General features: G+C 35.2%; 1 long non-coding RNA gene across 2 annotated transcripts in view; it reads right to left on the bottom strand.

Moving 5' to 3' along the window:
- LOC102164643 (uncharacterized) overlaps window positions 1-24,568 on the bottom strand; it is a 1,014,431-nt gene that overhangs the window by 739,914 nt on the left and 249,949 nt on the right. The window contains exons 1-2 of one of the 2 annotated variants that reach the window (XR_014820092.1): window positions 18,350-18,571; window positions 4,376-4,536 (exon numbers count right to left, since the gene is read on the bottom strand). This is a non-coding gene — a long non-coding RNA (uncharacterized LOC102164643). Of the gene's footprint in view, window positions 1-4,375; window positions 4,537-18,349; window positions 18,572-24,568 lie in introns of those variants that run through there. The other variant, XR_014820091.1, reaches the window with a different exon arrangement.

The following is a 24,568-nucleotide window of genomic DNA, read 5'->3' as shown; positions in this document are numbered from 1 at the left end:
CAGGTGTCTCTTTTTAAATGCAAAATAATGTCACCAACTGAAGGTGAACATGAGGTCAAAAGTTTTAAAAATTTTAACATAACTAAAGTTAATTAAAGGTTAAAACAAAGCACAGTTCAAAACAATTATACCTTGATCACTTTTCCCATCAACCTAAAAATTAGGTTTGTTTTCAGGTTCTTTTATTTTGCTATTATTTTAATGTCTTTATATTTTTATTATTTTTTTCATTTAATTAGTTAATTCATTAGGCTCAGATTCCAGCTGCAGTTGTGAACTACACCGCAGCTGAGGCAACACTAGATTTTTAATTTACTGTGCTCGGCTGGGGATCAAACCTGTGTCCCAGCATTCTAGAGATGTTGCTGATTCCATTGCACCATGGTGGGAACTACAGATTTTTTTTATTTTTAAGTATATATGCGCAGAATGATTTCAGCGGAGACAGTGCTTCGACTATTTTGTGGTATTAGCAAGTCATTGCATCAGATTTCACGACGGAAATATTTTATTGGAAATTATTTCTAATCTCATACCTATCTATCTATGACTCTTCATTCCTTTTTCCAGTTTATTGAGATACACTGAACATAGCACTGCATAAGTTTAAGTTGTTCAGCATAACTCCTGACTTACATATACCATAAAATGATTACCACAATAAATTTAGTTAACATCCATCATCTCACAAAGATACCAAAAAATTAATAAAAGATCATTTTTTCTTCCTTGTCATGAGACCTTTTAGGATTTACTCTTGAAAAACTTTCACATATATCATACAGCAGTGTAACCACACTATCATGTTGGACATTATGTCACTGGTACTCGATCACTGGCAGTTTGTACCTTTTGATCGCCTCCATCCAATTCCCTTTTCCTCTATCTCCGCACCTCTTGTAACCATAATTCTGATCTTTTTTGTTTTCTAGTTAGGTTCTAGTTAATTTGTTTTCAATTCCATATATAAATGAGATCATACAGTATTGGTCTTTCTCTGAGTTATTTTACTTAACATTAGGTCCCCAAGGGCAATCCGTATTGTCTCAAATGGAGGATTTATCATTTTTTATGGATGAATAATATTGTGCACATATAAACAACACTGCCTATATATAAAACAACTTCCTTATTCATTTATCTGTCAATGGACACAGACTGTTTCCATGTTTTCACTACAATAAATAATACTGCTACTAACACAGGGGTTCAGGTCTCTCTTCAACACAGTGCTTTCACTTCCTTAGGATACATATACACAGAAGTGTGATTGTTGAATCACATGGTCATTCTAGCTGTAATTTTAGGGGGCACTTTCATAGTGTTTTCCGTAACTGGCTATACCAATTTTCAGTGCACAAGAGTTCCCTTTTTTTCACATCCTCACCAGCATTTGTTTTGGATGCTAGTCATTCTAACAGGTGCAGGGTAATATCTCATTGTAGTTTTGAGGTGCATTTCTCTATGATTATCGATGTTAAGCATCTTTTCATATACCTGTTGGCCATTCATATATTTTCTTTGGAAACCATCTATTCTGTCCTTTGCCAATTTTTAAATTGGATTATTTGTTTTCTTGCTATTGAGTTGTATAAGTTCTTTATATATGCTGGATAATAAACCTTTGTCAGACATCTGGTTCACAAATATTTTATTCCCAAACAACAGCTTGGCTTTTCATTTAGTGGACTCTTCCTTTTGTTATGCAGATACTTTTTAGTTTGTGTAGTCCCACTTGCTTATTTTTATTTTATTGCCTGTGCTTTAGTTATCATGACCAAAAATCATTGCTAAGACCCAAATCAAAGAGTTTTTTCCGTTTTCTTATAGGAGTTTTATGATTTGGGTCTTTAAGTTGACTTTTATGTGTGGCGTAAATTAGGAGTCTAGTTTCATTCTCTCACCTGTGAATATCCAATTTTCCCAACAGCATTTATTGAAGAGACTGTCTGTTCACTGACTGTTCTTTGCTCCACTCTCCAGTGTTAGCTGATTATATACATACGGATTAATTTTCTGAGCTCTCCATTCTGTACTATTGCCTTTCTTCTGTTTTTATACTGGTATGATTCTGTTTTGATGACCATTAGCTTTATAATACAGCTTGAAACTAAGAAGTGTGATGGTCTTCATTATTATTTTAAGATGTTTTGACATACAAATAAAATTACCATAATTTTTTTAAATGATCCCCCAACCTCTTAAATGTCTTTATTTTCTTTTAAAGTTTAAAATACTCTTTAAAAATAATTCTTAGAATTATGAGTCAATATTGAAAAAGTGAGTAGGCATAGAGTTTTGTATTATGCAAAGTATACAACTAAAGAGAAATTGAATAAAAAAAAACTGGAGAGAAGGAGAAAGGGAACTTCGTAACACTCACAAATGGTAATATTTCTCATCAAAGTTTTGCAGCCCTTTTCTTTTTTCTGGCCTCACCCATAGCATTCAGAAATTACTGGACCAGGACTGAAGCCATGCCTCAGCAGTGACCTGAGATACAGTAGTGACAATGCTGGATCCTTAACCGATGAGCCACCAGGGAACTCCCTATAGGCCTTTTAATACCTTCTTATCATGAAGATTCTTATTCTGTAAAATATGCATATATTATAAGATTTCTATGTTTAGAAAGACTGTATCTGACTTTACAGAGTTAATTCAACCTCTAAATATACAATTCCTGTTTATTGTCTTCCATAATAAATCTATAAGCCTTTAGATTCCTCCTCTTTCGTAGTCAAACATGGAACGTCACATGAGATGAAATAATTATTAATACTGGAATTCAGTAAGAGATTAACTTATAAAACGTGAACTTAACACATATTTAAGCAAAAGTGTTCTAATCTCAAACTATTCCCCTGGGATTTAATCATATAATCTCTCTTTGGAATCGAATGGTCTCTGAAACCATCAAACATTTAAAATGTCCTACTGAAAATACTTTCTCATAAGTAGTAGACATTTAATATAACATAGAATAGTACTTTATTGTTGTTGGTTTTGTTTTGTTTTGTTTTTTGTCTTTTCGGGGCCGCACCCACCACATATGGAGGTTCCCAGGGTAGAGGTCTAATCTGGCACAGCTCAGATCTAGCAATGCCAGATCTGAGCTGTGGCTGCGACCTACACCACAGCTCTTAGCAACACCAAATCCTTAACCCAGTGAGCAAGGCCAGGGATCAAACCTGTGTCCTCATGGATACTAATCAGATTCATTTCCACTGAGCCATGACGGGAACGCCACATAATATAGTACTTTAAAAATGAACATCACTCACTTCAACATGTAAAAACCACCATCTAAACTTTACTTATACAAAGTTCAAATGATCACAAATAAATATTTTAGGAAATATTTATCAGCTTCTACTAATCCTTAATTTGTCTAAGGATTTACCTTATTCACAGTAACAATGGAGTAGTTCCATCTGTTATTGTTGTGTCACAATAGTTCATGATCTCTGATGTTTCGTGTTATTATTAATGAAGGTTTGCCTGAGTTTTTTTATCCCTTAATATTTGCTTAGCTAAGCAACTTCCATGACTAACCAGACAAGACCATTTTAAAGCAAAGTAAAACCTTCATTAGCAAAACCTATAATGAACAACAATTTTACTATTTTTCTAAACTAATTTTATGAAGTTCAGAAAGACCAAGACTTTAAAGAAGCAGCCCAGGATCTAGGGTAGAACAAAACAACCCATATAGCCCTTTAAATATAAATAACAGCACACCGTAAGCATTGCCCAATAGTCTCAATTTAGGACAGCACTGTGGAAATCTGTCCATACATGTTAAGAAAACCGCACTGCTCAAAAATGTACAGCCTGAGGAAAGTTAACATTAGGCCATGGCCAGAGATCAGCATTTTGGATTTCATTTTCCCTAGGTTTTAATTTCTTTTCAGCAAAGGAGTTCAGTTACAAACCTTGAAGCAAACACTTTAAACTTCAATACAAGAGTAAGCAAAATCCACTGGCTTTCTTGATTTCAACATTTCCTTCTTCCATTCACTTTCGACTCATGGCTTACAGTGATCCAAAATTCAACTCCTTTCCCTTTCAATACCAATGCTTTTTCAGCCAAGACTCTAAGTCTCATTTCAGTCATTTTAAATTATATTATTTAAAGGAAACTCTGTGTATAGCCATATGATCCTATGCAAAAAAAAGTTACATTACTGCTTTTTTAAAGAGTATCCAGTTACCACTATATCACAAATTGCTTCTAAAAAGTGATATTTTACTTTGCTTTCTCATTTCTAAGAAACTTGAGGAAACCATTCTCTCTCTCTCTCTTTTTTTTTTTAATCAAAAACCTCCTTTCTTCCCTCTCAGTTTGACCCTCTATAAAACAGTTTTCACCTACTGTGTTGCACGGAGACATCTTTAACGGCTTTGTTCTGTTCTTATCTTCCTCTTCAAGTTTGCTTCTGTTGTTGACATAATCAATCACACCCTCCTGTGCTGCCTCCCATTGCTCCATCATCTCCTTGCTCTTCTCTCATCTCCTGTTGAACTTGAGTACCCCTTAGAGACAGAGAAGAAAAACAAAACAGTCTCAAGCAACAGCTTTTCACTGTAGTTAAGTATGACAGAACAACTCACACCTTACTTTCATAAAAACCTGTGTGAACTCAAAATAACAAGCACAACACAATATTTACAGAGATATAATTATTTCACTGAAATAACATACACATTTGTTTTGATCAATTATTTAAACTTAGAAGCCTATATACTGGGAAAATTAAACTTTTTTTTTCTTTCTTGATTTTACACCTTTAATGGACAAGTACCTGTTATTCATTAATTGGGATGTAGCTGCATAATCCAAATCCTATAAAATTCTAGCCATAGAGTCTTTAAAGCATATAATAATACTATAGTCAATATAAATATTAAATATATGACAGGGGAAAACTGATTTACTCTCCATGTTGACATAAATAGGAAAATCTTACTAGAGTGGTTAATATTGAATACTTATTGGAAGGCATCTCTCTAAAATAAACTAAGAGTTTATTAACTAAGAGATTATATATGTATAATATTATATATGTCTAATATTGTGACTAATAAAAACACTAGTAATAATAAACACATTTCATTATAACTGAAACCAAATGACCCATAGTCATACATTGCCATGGGAATCCATTTAAGTGTGAATTCTCAATATGTCTGGAGTCGTCTGAGTTATTAGATATGTTAACTCATAAATACTATTACGGGTTGAACTGCATTTCATATATTGATGTCCTAACCCTCACCACCTCAGAAAGTGACATTATTTGAAAACAGGATTGTTGCAGATGTCATTAGTGAAGAGAGGGGGTGAATCCAAGAAGACCAGTGTCCTTGATAAAAGGGGATATTTGGACACAGGTGCCCAGGGAGAGCATCATGTGAGGATGAAGGAAGCTATCAGGGTAATGCAGTAGCAGCCAAGAAGCACCAAAGACTGCCAGAGAACCATTGAGAGAAAGGCCCGGCACAGACGATCCTTCCGGGCCCTAAGGAACCAATTCCACTAACACCCTGATCTCACTTCTAGCCTCTAGAACTACGAGACAAGAAATGTATGTTGTGTAAGCTGAAAAACAGGTCCTTAAGATTTCCCTCAGCTTGACTAAGGTTTCTTTCTGACTACATGCCTCTGAGCTTCCTTATATTAGCAAACTTACTTTGGAAGACTTTTAATTATGAATTCCTTCTCTACTAATCTTCCCTCCTCTTCTTGCCACTTTCACAAGCCAGGAATATCGTTCTCAATGACCTAAGAGCCATTCTTTTGAAGAGTAAGCATCGAAACAATACAGGTTCCAACATCCCCAGTACCTGTTGGGGTGTAGAGTCCAGACTTCAGCAAGCGGCACTGGCAAACACTGATGACCAAATTACATTTTCTACCTACTGTCTATTGTCTTCCAGTACTTTCCAACTAGCTCCCGTAGGTGCAGAATGCTGCTGCCCTTTGCTCTAACAGAGTTGAGTTCAATCTCTCTTCCTTTTTTCAACAGTCTTGAATAAAATCTTACTTGCCTGTTTACTGCTGTCCTATGAGAGTTTCATTAATGAAACCACCCTGTTTGTGATACAGCAACTCCAGCAAATTAATATGCTAAGTATTGCTATTGAATGTCTAGTAAATTAACAAGCCATAGAATATCAAATGCTGGATTTAGAGTGGACTTCAAACAAGCAGGAATTCTATCTCTAGAATTTAATAGCTAATCATCTTTAACTACAGTTTATACATAGTTAAGAATCAGCATTGGCAGCTATGAATAGTAGAAGACAACCATCAACTACAATGTTACATGAAGACATAAATAAGATACGCAGTGAATCTGGGGCAGAATTCAGCATCTATTTATAATCTCAATAAATTATGTACTTATGCTTACATGTTAATTATGTCTTTACATATATGTGTACATAACTTTATGCATATACATTTCAGTCATTACTATTATTAAATATAAGGGTTCCAAGCTTTTGTGTAAATATGGTCATGATTAATATAATATAAATTATATGTAAAAGCACTGATGCATAATAATCTTATTTTTGTTTTCTCTATGGGTGGACATTAATATATCCTTGAAACTTCACCTCCATATAGCTCTTCAGAGAATCCCTATCCCAGACAGAATAGTCACTAAATTCTTCCTTAGATATTCCTTAATATTAAATCTCACTATTTCTCAGCATGCTGTTTTTTTCTTTTAAGGCCACACCCCTGGCATGTGAAAATTCCCAGGCCAGGGATCGAATCTGAGCCACAGCTGCCACCCAAGCCCCTGCAGTCAGATTCTTAACCCACTGTGCCACAGAGGGAACTCCAGCATGCCCTTCTAATATGTAATTGTTTGTCATTGTATTTTACACAACATATTTTTCAGATCACTTTTCTTTTACATATGCTGACCCCTGGCCAGGGAATTTCTTATCACTTTTCCTTACTTGCTATATTCTTGCTCATTTCTTCAAGCGTCACCTCAGGCACTCTGTCTTCTACCAAGTCCTCTCTGAAAGTGGATATTGAAACAAGAGTCTTTTCACTGTGCCATGGGGTACTCTTGTGCTTTCCTCTATTTTTAAAAATGATTTTCCATATTATATTCAAATGATCAGGTTACATGCCTGTACCCCCTCAAAAAAATGTAAAATCTCTGAGGGCATAGTCTAGTGCTGATATTTAATAAATGCTCGATAAATGTCTGTGGAAGCTAACAGACTTAACCAATTTTGATTTTTCCTAGGAATAATATAGGTAAATGAATATCTTTCATTCACTTACAATAATATCAATTGTTATTAAAGTTATATCCAAATCAATATCACCCACAGGATTTTAAATTTCATATCACTTGGAAAGTTTTAACACAAACATCAGTGTCCAAATTACTGTTCTTGTAGGAAATGACTACTTTCTCTCCCCACAATCAGTCTTCCAACCTTGTGAGGGTACTCAAAGCATTTCAGTGTATTTCCCAAAGTTCTACTTTCCCATTCCTCTCAGGATTGCTGCAACTTTCAAATTGGCTGCAGCTGCCACTCATATGTTTGAATGGTCAAAATAATTCCTCTGTTTGGAGAACAAAACAGAATGAGGAAGGAAATATAAAATCCTGCATATTATGCCATTCAAATCCTAGATTTGTCACAGTGTCATATAGCCATAGTCTTACAGTCTGATATATTGATACCAAATATCAAATGCTCTTTTAAACCCTGCTCATCCTTCTAACCTCTCCCTCTGTGCAGCGGGACCATGTTGTGATTCACTAATTAGCATCATGCACTAATTAAATTACCAAGGATGAATTTTCTTCTGCAGTGATGTTTCTAGGTAAATTGATGTTCCCAAATATACATCCTCTGACTTTCTAACCAAGACACCACTCCCTTACATCAGGATAACTGGAACCGTTTCTTAATGCTTGTCTTTGCCTTCTCATTTCCACTCCTATAATCCATTCTCCACACAGCAGTCAGTGTGAAATTTTACCACACAAATCAGATTATGTTATTTTCTTTCTTAAAAACCCTCCATCTGTATTCCATTGCCTTGAAATAAAATCCAAACTTCTCATGGCTTGAAGACAGCACAGAGAGGGGTTCAGGCTCATCCTCTCACCTACCCTACCTGTGTATTTCACACACCAAACTGCAGCCTAAGAACCTCTTTCTGAAACCCATGTAAATCGAGGTTATTTCCTTTCTGTGGTATTTGCATTTGTTGTGGTCTCCTTCTTCTAGAAAAACCGGATACTAAGTCTCCTCTTGGACTGTCTCTTCATTATTCAAAATTCCCATTGGGATGAGTGACTCCTAGTCTATAGGATGTCTGGGGTCACTTCTTATCCCTTTGATTGCATTCACATTGCTTCTTTACTCAGCATTAGGCTGTTAACTTACTGGCACATTTCTCTTTCTCTCCCCACCTCTGGAATGTAAGTTATATAATGGCAGAAGATTCGCCTATCAACATTATATCTATGACATCACCAGGCACACAGTAGCTGTTCAAGAAATATTTGTTGAATAAATGAGTGAGAGAAAGAATGGGCATTTATTTATTTATTTTTTTAATTTTATTTTTTTTATTATTATTTTTTTAAATTTTCCCACTGTACAGCAAGGGGGAGAATGGGCATTTAAATATCTAGTAAATAAACAACACTGCTCTTTCAGGACTGTTGGGACACTAACATTTGCATCCTGGCCATTGACTGGTACATAATAGGTCCTTAGTAACAAGCTAACATTTATCAGGCTCTAAGTATACCATGTAATGTTTTAAGTGTTTTACAGTAATTAAAGAAGTTAACATTCAGAATATCATTATGAACCAGATCCTTTTGTATCCTCTTTTTACCAAGAAGGACATTTAGGCACAAAAAGTTAAGTAACTTGCCCAAATTTACACATCACATATGGGTTAAATGGGTAGTCACACATAAATGCAATTATTAATATGATAAACTACAATTTCCACAATTTTTTCCACAATTTACATGTCACTGTTAACAGTGGAAAGAATGTAACTATGAAATCACAAGCTGACACAACTGCAATTGAGAAATCTTTTTAGTGCACTCGAAAAAGTGAAAAAATGTTAACTATGTTCGGGATGATTGGATTACCTATTCTTAATGATAAAAAGAACATTCAAATTTAATGTTCCATATGAAAAGTCAGATACCTCACATTTCTACGTGCATTTATGGTTTATTTTAAAGTACAATAATATATTTTGCATTTAGAGGATACAAGTGAAGTTACTACAGATAAAATAAGATTGTATGAATGTAAATAAATATATGTACTTATTGTTTATCTGTGCACAGAGACAAAACTAAGGGTGAAAGTAATAAATAATTCAATGTATATGAAAAATACAGGAAAGTGATAAGAGAATACAGACGATTATATATTTCTAGCAGATAATGACAAATGGCAATAGTCGTTGCATTTGGTTTCACAGTGGGAGAAAGGGCCATTGGCTTAGTGATGCAAGTGTTCAAGAATAAATACGTGGCAATTGAGATGGCATTAAAGGATAGGCAGGGTTTTGCCAGGCAGAAATTAACAGTAACCAGTTTGGTTTTTGAAACCATAATACCTCTATTAATGTGGTAAGAAACTAATATAGAGAAAAGCTAGGGTCTCAAGAAACTAAGGCTCCAACAGATGACCTAATTAGCAAGGGAAAGAAATTACCTTAGAAAGAGAACTTGTAAACATAAGTCCCATTCTCTACATCAGTGCATGACACATGTTAACGGTGTCACATGTGTGCTGAAATCAACAAAAGGTGCTGAATAAAAGGAGAGAGAGAGAGATCTTCAGCGAATATAATGGATTAATATATATATATTAATATAATCTCTCTCTACCCTTTTTTTTTGGTATGAGAAAAAGCTTATTTAGGAAGAACCATGGTTTATATACAAACACAGGGCCTTGATTTCTTGCATGTGATAAACTGTATTGGCTATAAACTCATTAGAACGCAATGCAAGTCCCTAGGACAATAGCCATGTGGGGAAACAATGGTTTCCTGAAGAAGAGACAAATGAGCACGTTCACTAGTGTCTCCCAACAGCAAATCCATGAGAACTGAATCACAAAAGGGGCCAGGAAGCCATCTTCCAGTCCAAGTATAAGTTGCACGAGGTCACATTGATATTTCTCAGGTTGAGTGGAGAGAAATTCTGCCCTCTTAAGTATTCCTCCTTTTTATTCATGGTCAGATTTCCCTCCTGCTAAACACAGCTGGCAAAAATCCACAGACCTGAAAACTACTTCATCATACTGAGAGATAGAAGGGAAAGATATTTTCTATAGAAGCCAAAGTGTTCCAATTTTCATCTCCCCTGTTGGAAAAATAAATCTGAGTTTTTATGAAGCAGAGGAAACATGTAAATAACAACAGTGACTGAAGCTTATATAACTTGGTTCACATTATCCAATAGCAGGTTTTCTCAAAATGTCATCAGATCTACTTCCTGGACCAATTTGCTAATAATGCAGATCCCTGATTCAGACCACTTTCCTTTGAATTAAAATATTTGTGGTGTGTGGGAATCTGTACTGTTTAATACAATCCACAATTTTGATTTATGTTAATTATGGAGAATTTTTGTCCTTAAACCTCTCAGGTGTTAGCTGTCCAAATTTCTTGACTCAAAAAGTAAAACTGTTATAGGGTTCAAGTCCCCTTCAAGAAGATTAGACCCAAAAGCCTCTGGCTGAGTCTCACTGTAATGCCCCTTCTGCCACCCAGACCAGACTGGGCTGCTCACTCCCTGCTAGAGAAGAAAGGTCACTCATTCCTCACTCAACCTCTACATAACCTGCTCCCCATGCAGATAAGGTGTCCTGCCCAAGACCAACCAGAAGATCAAATGCTCCCTACACAGAGAGGAAACAACACTCCTGTGCCTTACACTTGGCAGAGGCGGCTGGGGCAGGAGAAACTGTGAGGGTCTCCACTCAGGTCCGCGTTGTGAGGTACACAGACAATTGCAGAGAGAGTCAGGCCCTCTTTTTATTTAATTAACTAATTTATTTTTGTCCTTTTAGGGCTGTACCTGCGGCATATGGAGATTCCCAGCCTAGGGGTCTTATCAGAGCTATAGCCGTCGGCCTACGCCACAGCCACAGCAATGTCAGATCCAAGCCACATCTGCGACCTACACCACGGCTCATGGCAATGCCGGATCCTTAACCCACTTAGCAAGGCCAGGGATTGAACCTGCAACCTCATGGTTCCTAGTCGGATTCGTTACTGCTGTGCCACAACGGGAACTCCAGGCCCTTTTTAAACCTGTGTGCATGTGAGTTCTCTCTCTCCCTGAAAATGTAGTTTTGCTTTAATAAATCTGTAAAACATCCCCCATTCCAATCCTTTGCTATGGCGAGACAAGGACCAAGGAAACTGACTCTATCAAAACAAACTGAAAACTAATTCCAACACTTCATTTTTAAACAGCTTCCTCTTCAACTATATTTCACAAAAAAAATATAAATAGCATTTATGTTAGCCACTGTTCTAGGCATTTTACAAATGTTAACTTAATTCTCACAGAAGTTCTATTATTATGTTTTACCATATAGATAAAAGAAGTAAATTACAGGAATAAAAATCGTTACCCCCTATAAAGAGGAACCAGTATAACCAGTATATATATCCAGGCAATGGGGCTTCAGAACTCCTCCCCTTCTCCCTCTACTATATACTATTTTACTACTTGAAATTCCACATATTGGATGTATAAGTTTTTGTCTCACTTGCTAGATGTGGGTGTTTGGTAGATTTCCTTTACTCTTGTTATTCTTTCCTAAAAGCAGACATATTTTCTTTATTCGGAGCTGGCACATCCCTGCTTTTTCTTGGATATGAAATGTACATGTCTTTCCCTGTGCAGCCTTCTTCAATCACTCTCTGTCTTCAACTCCATTAAATACTTCCTCCCTTTTTGAAGCAGAGATAGAGCACATCTTTCCCAAAGTAATATTTTATCATAGTTTAAGTAAAAATAACTCCTCTATTTGCCCATACCACAAGTATTTGAGGAAATGCTCTGACAACCACAAAGTGAGATATGCATATAAGATCGATTAAAGGAGGCTAAGACCCAACATGTACTGAGAGAGTAATATGCACCAGATATTGTTCCAAGTGCCATTTTTCATATAATAGCATATTTTACTCTATTAATGATCTTGGGTTAGGTCATTGTCAATGTCATTACTTTTTATACTGTTGAAAAACTGAGGCATAGTGAGGTTAAGAATAACAGATACTAAGAATCAGGATTTGAATATAGGCAGTTTAACTTTAGAGGTCTAGAGTTGGACTGCTGCATTACCCTGCTCAAAAGAAAGAGAGAAAGAGGGAGCGAAAGAAAGAAAGGCAGAAAGACAGAGAGAAAGAAAGAAAACTGGAATGTCCATGCGTCAGAGTTTACATTTCATCCCTTTGTTGGGTACAATGGGCATTCACAGTAGGGTACAACCAGATAATGAATAACACCAGGCCAATAATAAAAGATAAGAAAATTAAAGAGGAACATGAGCAGATGTTTTCCTTTGAAGGTGAATAATATCTTAAATTAGTAGTCTTCAGCTATACACAATTACATGTATAAGTATGAATTAGAAGTGCACGGGGCAAATGAGCAGCACTAATAAGAGTTTTAAGGCCATTTTCATTAGGTAATAAAAACTCCTTCCTCTGCTGATTATCATTTACATATTCTCTTACCATACCTCCTTAAAACTAAATATAAACTAAATATAAACAACTATATATAAACAAAAAATAAATATTGAGAGGTAAGGGTTTATATATACAACATGCTTAATATTATTATATAACATATACAGATATGTACACACATATATATACACATAGGAGATATATATGTATATATGTGTATGTATATATTTTGGAATCCAGCAAACCAGAGAGGTACATGTCCATTACACTTTTTGATCACGGCTGCTAAAGTGGCATATAGATGGTAATACAGCAGAGAACACAGTAGTCTTGCTTTCTAGCTCTGTAACTCAGAATACATACTAACTGTCTTTATCTTAATGTCTATTATAAAGAAGATGGACATTCAACAGCAGCTCTGACCAGATGATAATCTAATTGACACAAAGACTGTAGAGGAGGAAGCATATATCAATAAAAAAAATGTCTAACACTCTGAACTGATCAAAAACAGACCAAGTAGCCCTGGGATGCACTGGACCAGGAAAAGCACGTTGATCCAAGGTGTGAATATGAGAGAGACAAATTAAGGATTAGCTATGTAATGGAATTAAATACTTGTACTTAAAAAGTCATTAAATACATTTATTTTCCCAATTCTTAAATTCAGAAATTCAGAGATGAAAAATAAAACTGTTTCAAAACTGTTTCAATACCTTCTAGTACAAAAATTAAAAGAATCTTTATAAGAAAATTATTTCTCTTTACTAAGATTAAAATTTAAGATTATTAAGCTGTGTTTTTCTTATACATACACATATACATTTATGGATACATGTGTATCTGTTTCTGTGTGCATAAATGTTTGATATATTTAAAACTATTCTAAATATTTTATTTTCATCTCTATAGGACTATTTTTTTTTTTTTGGTCTTTTTGTCTTTTCTATGGCCGTACCCACGGCATACGGAGGTTCCCAGGCTAGGGGTCTAATCGGAGCTGTAGCTGTTGGACTACGCCAGAGCCACAGCAACACAGGATCCAAGACGTGTCTGCAACTTACACCACAGCTCATGGCAACACCAGATCTTTAACCCACTGAGCAAGGCCAGGGACTGAACCCACAACTTTATGGTTCCTAATTGAATTTGTTAACCACTAAGCCACAAAAGGAACTCCTACAGGACTATTTTAAAGTATAGTGATTTTCAGATGGCAGCCTTATTTATCTTCTGTGTTATAATATTTATTAGAGGAAATATGAAAGCTTAATTTAGATTGAAAGAAAATATCAATCTATAAATTACCACTTCTACAGATTTTATTGAAGCAGAAACAAAGCATATATTTATATTTGTTTTGTTATAAATTGGTAAATCAATATCCTTGGAAATTTAATACATTTTTAATAGTATATTCATATTCCTGCATAGATATCTATTTTTCCAGAGGAAACCATATTTAATATAGGTTGTGAAAAATTTAAGACTTTGTTAACATCGTGTGCTTAACATGCGTACATCCATTTCTCCATAAAACTCTAACGGTTTATTATCATACTAACTTAATTTAAAAATCCATAAAATATCCAGTATAAAAGTAAAAGAGGAGAAAAATATTGGAAATATGACAGTTGTACAATTGTAATAAGTTCGCCTTTCCCAGAAAGCAAACTGGGATTTATTACACAAGGTCATGTCTGGAAGAAAAGATTAAATATTGTAGTACCATTAAAGTCTACAATAACTGTTCTCTTCCACCTTTATTTAAAGGCTACATGATTGACACATTTTATTAGCTAGCTCTACACCTGTAGCTTTTTCATAGCAACTGCTAAATTAATTTACAAACTTCGGTCGACTTGCTGTGTTTTTATAGCTGTCTCCCTGAATATCCTTCGCAGGCAATAGTAGAATTCCCTCCAGACGGAGCATTACTGTTTAAATTTTAATTCTCCCCTTGTTAAACAGTTGTGTTCTTTTGATTGTAGCATAGGTCTAAAGGGCAAGCTTCCTTTCACCTGTGCTATTTTGTCAACATCTGCTTCAGGAAGTCGTCACACTGCAACGCAAATGGGATGGAACATTTGCCTTGTATTGTGACAGAAACCAGTATAATTCATTGTATTCTGTAATATTTAGGTTATAGGATATACATTGTCAAATTATGTAGACTCTAGATAGGACAAAATTATTTCAGAACAAACTGAAGATAGCTTGGTGTTTACAAAGAAATGTTTATAAAAGAAATGTGGTTTCTGAATAAATCTAATAACTTTGGAAGAATATCAGAGGAAGTTGGAAAAATTGGGTAGGTACAAAACAAACATTTTATTTTCTAAGATCATTTACTATGACAAACCAATTTTCTCTTAAAATAATCAAGTTTCTTATTTATTCTGCTTCAGATGAAAGCTGATTTCTTTGAGATCTATGACAGGAATACTTTTATGAAGAGAGGGAGGTGAATGAAGGAGACAGTGATTCAAATCTAATGAGAGAACTTTAACGTCGAAACAAGTCCTAATGGGAAAGGAAAACTCTCCCCAGTATAACCATGGGATTTTCCTTGCTGATTCCAAGTGGGCAAGAATTGGCCTTCAGTCTTTCATCTAGACACAAAATCACTACCAAGACAGCAACAAATCCGAAGTGTCATAAAATATTTACACAATGCCTTTTCCTCCATTCTAAGTGAGGTCACATATTTCTTGAGTTGATGTTTCTTGGGCTCTGGCAGCTTATTTTGTATATAGTACTGAAGACCACACTTGCAGTTTGGTATAATCATCTCCTGCTTTTAAGAAATTTTTAAACATAAGTTTAGTGAATACTGAAATAGATATTTTGCATATTGAATTTTCTCAACAATCCTATGTGTAAATAATAAATTAAATGTCAAAGCTCATAGACATTAAGCCCCACATAGCAAGGGGCTTAATTTTGCAAAAGTAGCAAAATCAGAATCAACACCAAAGCCTGTCTAATTCAAGACTTTGCATTTTGCTCAGAATTCTATAAGCTTTTTCTGGTAAGCTTCTTCCATGTATGAGAGGAGAGTCACCACACACAGGCAAAATATGAATCTCAACTTTTAAAATTTAGGTCTCATTAGCTTTGGTATGATTTCTAATGCTATCAGCTAGGCCAAATAACAATGATTCAATCAAGAACTTTAGGCAATGAATAGAAAAATAACTCCCTATTTAATGCCTATATTGAAAATCCATTATACAAAAAAAGCCAGTATAATAAAATATTATATTCTTGATATGCAGCTCCATTCTCAGTGTCCCCACTTTAGTAATTTTAAATAGTCAGGTACCCTGGGGGGGAAAAAAAAATAAAACTTTGTAATATGTATCCTTTATGTTCTATATATAAAATATAACTATATGAAGATTATATGATTAGAAATCTAGGTAAAGTTATAAAAATAGAAAAAAAATTATGAATTGTGATTAAAAAACAAAAATGATGACTAAATCTTATAGAAATTTAGAAGATGGAGGATTCCGTCTATCTGAATTGATCTGATGAAGAGCTGAAAGTGAATCTTAGAAACAATACATTATTTATTTTTTTTTAGCAAAAATAAGTAAGATTGTGGAGAAAGGAAGGCCTTATACACATTCAGTGAAATCCAAATTTCTGACAATATAATTCTTCATTAAAAGTGTTTTTAAAAAACATAATGTTGAAGTAGTTGCATAAAAGAGGTTGGCTTAGAATATCTATCCAGGGATATTGAATTTTAGGTTTATTTTTAGCAAATGGCTTTTCTTTGGGAATATTATTCTTATAGAGATATGCAGTATGACTGAAGGAAAAAAAACTCCTGAGGATTAGAGGATATAAAACTGAGAATAAAATGATCTTAAACATATTGGAAATGGTGGGAACAGGTATAAAGAAAGCACTGGTATAAGTTGGTTCTTCTCCAGGTCTCCTACTTACACAGAATAATATTGGAAAAAGGAACCTGAAAAACTAGTAGAGAAATCGGTCTCCTGGTATCACTGAGGATCCCACCAAGAAGATAAATCACTGAAAAGTGGGAAATTTAAGTTAGACAGAAAAAGATCCCCCTGACAAGATCTTCACATCCTGATCCTTAGAACCAGTGAATACATTACCTTATGCTGCAAAAAAAGGGACTTTGTAGATGTGATTAAACCAAGGAGTATGAGATGGAGAAATAATTTTGGATTGTCTAGATGGATTAAATGTAATCATGCAGGTCTTTTGTGCAAGTGAAAGAGGACAGCAGGAGAGTGAGAGACAGAGATATGGTGAGAGAAGCAAATGTCAGAGTAATGTGGGGTCAAGGGCTGAGGAATTAGGAGCCTCTAGAAGCTGGAAAAGGCAGGGAAAACCAACTTTCACCTAAAACCTCTAATGGGAAAGTAGCCTGCTAATTCCTGGATTTTTGGACTTCTGACCTTTAGAATTTTAAAATAATAAATTTATATTGTTTAAACCACTAAGTTTGTGGTATTTTGTACAGCAGCAACAGGAAATGAATTACAGATTCTACGTAAGGTGTATGCAGGGGAACTCCAAGGGCTAAGGGGGCAACCCAGAGTCTGAAGGTCAAGAAAGAGAAATTACCAGAACACACAATGACTTTCAAAAAAAGTAGTGAACTTCACTTGAGTGTCAGGCCACCTAAAGGTAATCTTGCAGGCTGGGAGCTAGGGGAATAAATATACTACTGATTTACTCTCTTATATTTGGTCTTCTACAAGGGTTCCCCATGGAATGACTCAAACTGGATCCAAGAGGTCAGACGACACCGCATACTGGCATGGTATGCCTAGTGGATAAGAACAGAGGTGCCTGGCACATCTCTCTGTGGCACTTCTGCACCCCGCCCTGCCACTCCCAATGCAGAGTGTGCTGATTGTGGAGTTACTGGTGATGCAAGTAAAGAATTCATCACTTCTGACTGCCCACACATGCACCACCCTAGAACACATTCTCTGACCTTGTTCTTGAACCCTTCTCTTTATTTTTATTAGGAAGGAAAAAAGAAGCTCTTGAGAACCTAAGGAAATGCACTCTTGGAAATTTTCTAAATAGAAGGAAGGAACTGAAGTAAAATGAATAAGTAATATTTACTATGAGCTTAGATAACCTAGGAATTGTACTAGCCAAATATATACAACATATAATTATTCCTCTAAATTAACCTGTGATTTAGATACTGCCCCATCTTACAGTGTTTTCAAAAGAGATTCAGATATTCCAGTAACTTATCCCAAATCATAAATAGTGCCTGGAACAGCTGGAATACAAAGCCCACGTGCTCATCAGGAACACTGTTTTCTATCTACGCACAGAAACACAATCTTTCTTCTTCTTCAGTTAAAATATAAGTATAAACACTTATACCCACAGACTTCTCAGCAGTATTTCATAGATGTAATTCTGAAAATATTTTTAATGAGTGAAGGAATATGAGTTTTCAAATATCATAGGAGAGTGTTAAAGCAGATGCTCATAAACTGTGCTAAAAATCTTAGAGAATACTGGAATATACACTGAGCTACAATGAAGCTGAAATAGTATTCATATCAAGGGTTTGGTTTTATGCTTTGTACTTACCTGACTTTCAGGTTTTCCTCCAACATAAGTTTCTTAATTCTTTTAGCATGTGAATTCCATCTCACTAGAGTTTGTCCAGGAAAAAAAAAAAAAAAAACATGCTTCATGGTGCATATTTTTTTAAACTATTAAATCAATGTGAAATCATCTCCTTTGGAAAGTAATTTCAAGATCACTGAAGATGTGAATGGTTGTATCCAAACCCCTGCTCCTAGTCCTACTGTTTTTCTTTACCGTGGGAAAGATATCTAAAATCACTGTGTCTCAGTGTATGAGGTTTCTAATCTATATGCAATGCAGGAGAAGTCAAATATGTAAACAGGTTCATCCTAGCTATTAGTGAAGGGCATAGAAAATTTCTGGATCTAACAAAGGCCGCTGTGTACTGGCTGTCCCATGAACTCACAATTAATCATATTTGACAACTGCCTACAAAACGCAGATTACTTGGCAGATAGTACCTTATGTTTCACATATTCTCCTTCCTCTCCTTGAAGTACGTGTTTACTTTCCACTTCATGAACTTGGTGTTTTATATACACCCAATGAATCTATTATACAAAGTTGCTTTAAATATTTGGTTCTTAAGTTTCCACTTAATTATCTGATATGTTAGCAATGTGTCAAGTGAGCTGATCTGTAGTAAAAGAGGGAGGATTTCAAGGACACTTACTTTGCTTGGCAAAGAACATAATACATCTTTTTTGAATGCTTACAGAGTCGGTTTTGAAGCAAGAAGGATAAAGCATTTGGCATGTTCCTCTTCCATAATGAACACTATCTTACATCATTCCAGAATGTAGCTGATTCTTATATATTAGTAAATTGTTATTAAGTAACTTTCACTACCATAAAATTTATTTTTAATATACAACTAATCCTGTGTGTACCACCTCTCTATGCTTTAATTTTCCAAGTATTATTTTGTAAAGGTATTTAAATTGGATTAAGAAGTTCTCACTAACAAAATGTTGTAGGGTATGTATGGAATAATGGCATTTATTTGAAATAAATGTGGTATGAAATGAATCATGTGAATTGCTATAGTAAGGAAACAGGAAGAAATTGACGTAATAAATTAAATAACATTTCCAGAGCAAGTAAGATTATTATAAAAGTAAAACAATGACTAACTATCCTCTTCAAAATGCCTGTAACCTTTTACTGGAATTTGCTTGTTGAGGTTGCAAGAGTGGTAAATATCGGAGTTCCCGTCATGGCGCAGTGGTTAACGAATCCGACTAGGAACCATGAGGTTGCGGGTTCGATCCCTGCTCTTGCTCAGTGGGTTAACGATCCGGCGTTGCCGAGCTGTGGTGTAGGTTGCAGACGCGGCTCGGATCCCGCGTTGCTGTGGCTCTGGCGTAGGCTGGTGGCTACAGCTCCGATTCAACCCCTAGCCTGGGAACCTCCATATGCCTCAGGAGCGGCCCAAGAAATAGCAACAATAACAACAACAACAACAAAGACAAAAAAAGACAAAAAGACAAAAAAAAAAAAAAAAAAAAGAGTGGTAAATATGGTAAATGCATGGATGTGAATAAGCATTTTTTAAAGACAAATCAATTTAAATATATTAAAACAAAAAGTTCATTTTAAAATGAATTTATCAAGTATAAAAGCATAAGTTTATTATTATTTCCACACTTTGGAGCAAGAGATAATTTTAGACAAGCATATACGGATTGAAATACTAGAGAAGCAGATTTAGCTATTATATCTCTACCAAGCCTTCTGCATAATCAATAGGAGACCAATAATCTTAGTTTGGTAACTTTCTGAACTTTTATTTTTAAGTATACTGGAGTATTTCAGATACTAATGCTACTTATAGAAATAACTAATTTTAATCAGTCATTTTATGGAAGTGGTGATAAAAAAAAAGGAGATAATTTAAAAAATCTCAGTGTGAAGTATTTCTGTAAATAGAACACTGCATAAACAGTCATGTTAGGAATTATTCCAGGTCTAAGAGCAAAAGCAGAAAAATAGAACACTGTAAATAGTGTAGTACTTGTAGCTGTAACCAATATGAAACACATACAAGGGCCATATATATATTGTTAAATCTTCTGCAAAGACTTTTGCATCAAGCCATTAGGTGGAGAACTACATCAATGTATTTTTTCAAGGTGGAAGTAATTAGAACATAAGCATAAAGAATAAATACATTTTAAAAAATCCTCAATACCATTAGAGCAGAAAGCTATCTAAAATACTGTCCTATTTCGGTTGCAGAAAAGAAAACATTCATCATAATATGCCATCCTGAAGCCTATGTAAAATTGTACCATAGCATGAAAAGCTGGGTCCACCAAACTACAACCATTTTTATTATTTATACTGATGATCAAGATACCAATGTCCAGTAATCTCAAAGTTCTGATTACTTCCTTTCCTCCAATGCATAGTTACCCTGATGAAAGATTAACGGTATAAATTTTTGGCAGAGTATCAAGGTTCTTCCTCAAAGTGATCTCTAGGTCAGCAAACTGGCTCAAATCTGAGAATTAAGGAGTTCTGACTCTGTTCTTGTGATTCAGGGTTATGTTTTTGTTCACTTGACCTGGAAATTTTCCTTACACAGATGATGTAAGAATTTCACAGGCTTCCTACTTTACCTCTAGGAGCACTATGATCACTACTTAATAGGTCTACCTGAGTCAGACTATTCTGCTTTTTGCTTTGATCCTGCTGTCACTAGCCTAACTATGCCCATCTTGTCTTTAGTAGTTGAATGTTGCCACTTGGTGTCTGTTACCTTGAGATGTAATTATTCCCATTGCATTTTATTTTCTCAATTTAGTGACTTCAGTTGCCACAGCAAAGCCTGAACCACAGAGAAGAGAGATAGCTGAGTTCTTCAAGGATGATGGGGTTCCTTTCACAGATTTATTTCTCACACTACTGGAGGAAGGTTTATCTGTGGGTCTCTCCAAGTATGGATAAGCTAATTTTAAATGACAAATTTACTCTGTGATTCCAAGCTTCCCAAGCTTTGCAATCCCTCCCTTTACATTAAACCAAGGCTGGTCTGGCATTTCCAGCTCCCTGTGAGCCATCTTTTGGTCCATGTGTGAGCCAACCAACCAAAAAAACTGAGACTTTTGACCTCCTTGAGCTGAACAATGATGCAGAATCTGTTTATTGAGCCCATCAATGCTATACACCTTCCATCATTATCCCACATCTTTGAAAGCTATCCCTACCCACATGCTCCGTGGAGTTTTTTTCTGATTGAAAGAAAGGTACTGGGGTGAGTGCTGAGGAGATCATCACTGTCTTGCATGGCAAATACCTCACAGTAAACCATTATAGTTTCCTTAGTCAATGCAGGGTTAATCCCCTCACAAGGGGTGGTGAGGCCACTTTATTTTTTTTTTAAGTTTTATGGAAGTATAGTTAATTTACTAGGCTGTGATAATTTCTGCTATACCACAAAGTGACCCAGTCATACATATACACATGTCCATTCTCTCTCTGATTCTTTTCCTACATAGATTATCAGAGAATACTGGGTAGAGTTCTCTATGCTTTACAGCAGATCCCCATTGGCCAATTGTTCCAAAGTCTGAGTCTGTTTCTGTTCTGCAAAGAAATTCAATTGTATCTTTTTTTTTTTTAAGATTCTACATATAGGGGATATCATATGATGTTTGTCTTACAGTTCCTAACTTCACTTAGTATTATAGTTTCTAGGTCCATTCATGTTGTAGCAAATGGCATTAATTCATCCTTTTTTATGGCTGAGTAATATTCCATTGTATATATGTACCACATCTTCTTTATGCATTTCTCTGTTAATGGACATTTAGGCTGCTTCCATGTCTTGGCTATTGTAAATAGTGCTGAATGAAAGCTGCTTCCAGTGTCAAAAAAGACATCAGAATTAGGGGCTCAATGTCACAGCTTCATAATGGTCTTCCAACTGCACTTTTCAAGAACCCATTCCTTACCAATCAATGTACTCAGAGTAACAACAGACATCCTGAGAAGCTACGAGTTCAATGTACACTGTACATCAGTCAGTTGCAGGGTGAGATTATGAGTGTGACTTTCTGCAGGATCTGCCCTGCAGCTACAAGAAATAAGAGTCTCCTTCAGGGCATGCACACAATCACCCACCACTTCCTATAAGTGATTAAAGGTACCAATAGTGATCATTTGCCTATCTCTACTGCCATACCATACACTATCATCTCTTTTCTACTAGAAGTAGTCATTAGAATCCTTAAAGCTATTAAGATTAGAGAGCTAATTCTAGAAACCTTCTTACTCAGGGGTAGTAGCCTTTTTATTCTATTTAGGTTTTTAATCGATTGGCACAAACATTTATCTCATCCATAAACACTTACAGAAATACTGACAATAATGTTTGATCAAATATCTGGGCACTCCATGGCCTAGTCTAGTTGAGATGTAAAATTAACAAATAACATGTATTAGCAATTTCTAGTAAATAAGATGAGAACACATTTTGTTTTTAGACACAATTAAGTACATTGGATTTCTATTGCTGTGTAATAAATTCACTGGCTTAGATCAATCCACATTGTATCAAAATTTCCATATGCATCTTTAAACTGAAATCCCTGCTCAGGGTATTCCAAAGCTGAAGTCAAGGTGTTGACTAGGCTCGGTTTTTGAGAGGCTCTGGAGAAGGTCAAGTTCAGAGTTATTCCAGTTGTAGGCAATCTACAGATTTAAGGCAATCCCTATCAAAATATCCAGGACATTTTTCACAGAACTAAAGCAAACAATGCCCAAATTTATTTGGAAGCACAAAAGAACCATAATTACAAAAGAAATATATAGAGAAAAAAAATAGCTGAAGGTATAGCCCTTCTAGACTTTAGACTGTACATATTAACAAAGCTACAGTAATCAAAACAAGGTGGTCCTGGCACAAAAACAGACATCTAGATCAATGGAACAGAATAATGAGCCCATAAGTAAACCTATACACCTAAGGTCAATTAATCTATGCACAGATGGCAAGAATACACAATGGAGCAAAGATAGTCTCTTTAATAAGTGTTACCAGGAAAGCTGGACAGCCACGTGTAAAACAATAAAAGACCCAAATGTAAGACATGAAACTAAAAAATTCCTAGAAAAGAACATAAGTGAAACACGCCTTGATATAAATCATAGAAATATTTTCTCAGATGACTCTCCCAAGGCTAAAGGAATAAAACAAAAAAATAAACAAATGAGACCCCATCAAACTCAAAAGCTTTTGCAAAGCAAAGGAAACCATTAACAAAATAAAAGGACAACTTACAAATGGGAGAAAATATTTACAAATAATACAATGGACAAGGGTTAATAACTGAAATATACAAATAGCTCATGCAAATTAATATAAAAAAATCAAGCCAATTGAAAAATGGGCAGAAGATATGAACATTTTTCCAAAGAAGATTTACAGATGGTTAATAGATACATGACATGATGCTTAACATTGCTAATTATTAGAGAATTTCATCCATCCACTTCTACAAACATTATATGTTTACCATTCTTTGTTTTCATATTTTTCCTGTTTGACATAATGTTGAATATTATTCATTTTCTTGGTGACAATTTCTCCTCCAGTAGAACAGAAACACTAAGAATGCAAATTTTAGGGAATTCTCTTGTGGTACAATGTGTTAAGGACCCTCTGGTGTTGTCACTGCAGCAGCTTTGATCACTGCTGTGGCATGAGTTCACTCCTTGGCCCAGGTATTTCCATATGCCACAGGAGAGGCAAAAAAACAAAACAACACAAAACAAATGCAAACTTCGTTTTGGTCACTTGTCTTCCCTAAAGACAGAATAGCTAATAGGAAGTATTCAATAAATATTTTCTGTATTTAGTGTTTTATCTTTTATTCTGTTAATATAGTAAACAACTTGATTAGCAAATTTAGCATTAAACCATGCCAGCACTCTTGGAACACGGCCTACATATGCATGACTTAGTTTTTAATATACTGTTAGACTTTTATGCTAACAAATTACTTTAAAAATATAGATATATAGACACAAATGGATATTTTTCCAAAGACATACAGATGGTGAACTTGCATATGAATAGATGCTCAACATTGCTAATTATTAGAGCAATGCAAATCAAAAGTATCACCTCATACCCGTCAGAATGGCCATCATCAAAAATTCTATACATAATAAATGCTGGAGAGGGTATGCAGAAAAAGCAACCTTCTTACATTG

This window comes from Sus scrofa, chromosome 11 (genome assembly GCF_054392235.1).
Source record: "Sus scrofa isolate SSC_HxYL_T2T_F1_AM1 chromosome 11, Sscrofa_HxYL_maternal_Yorkshire_Landrace_v2.0, whole genome shotgun sequence".
NCBI classification, from domain to species: domain Eukaryota; kingdom Metazoa; phylum Chordata; class Mammalia; order Artiodactyla; family Suidae; genus Sus; species Sus scrofa.
This window is presented reverse-complemented; position numbering and strand designations above follow the sequence as displayed.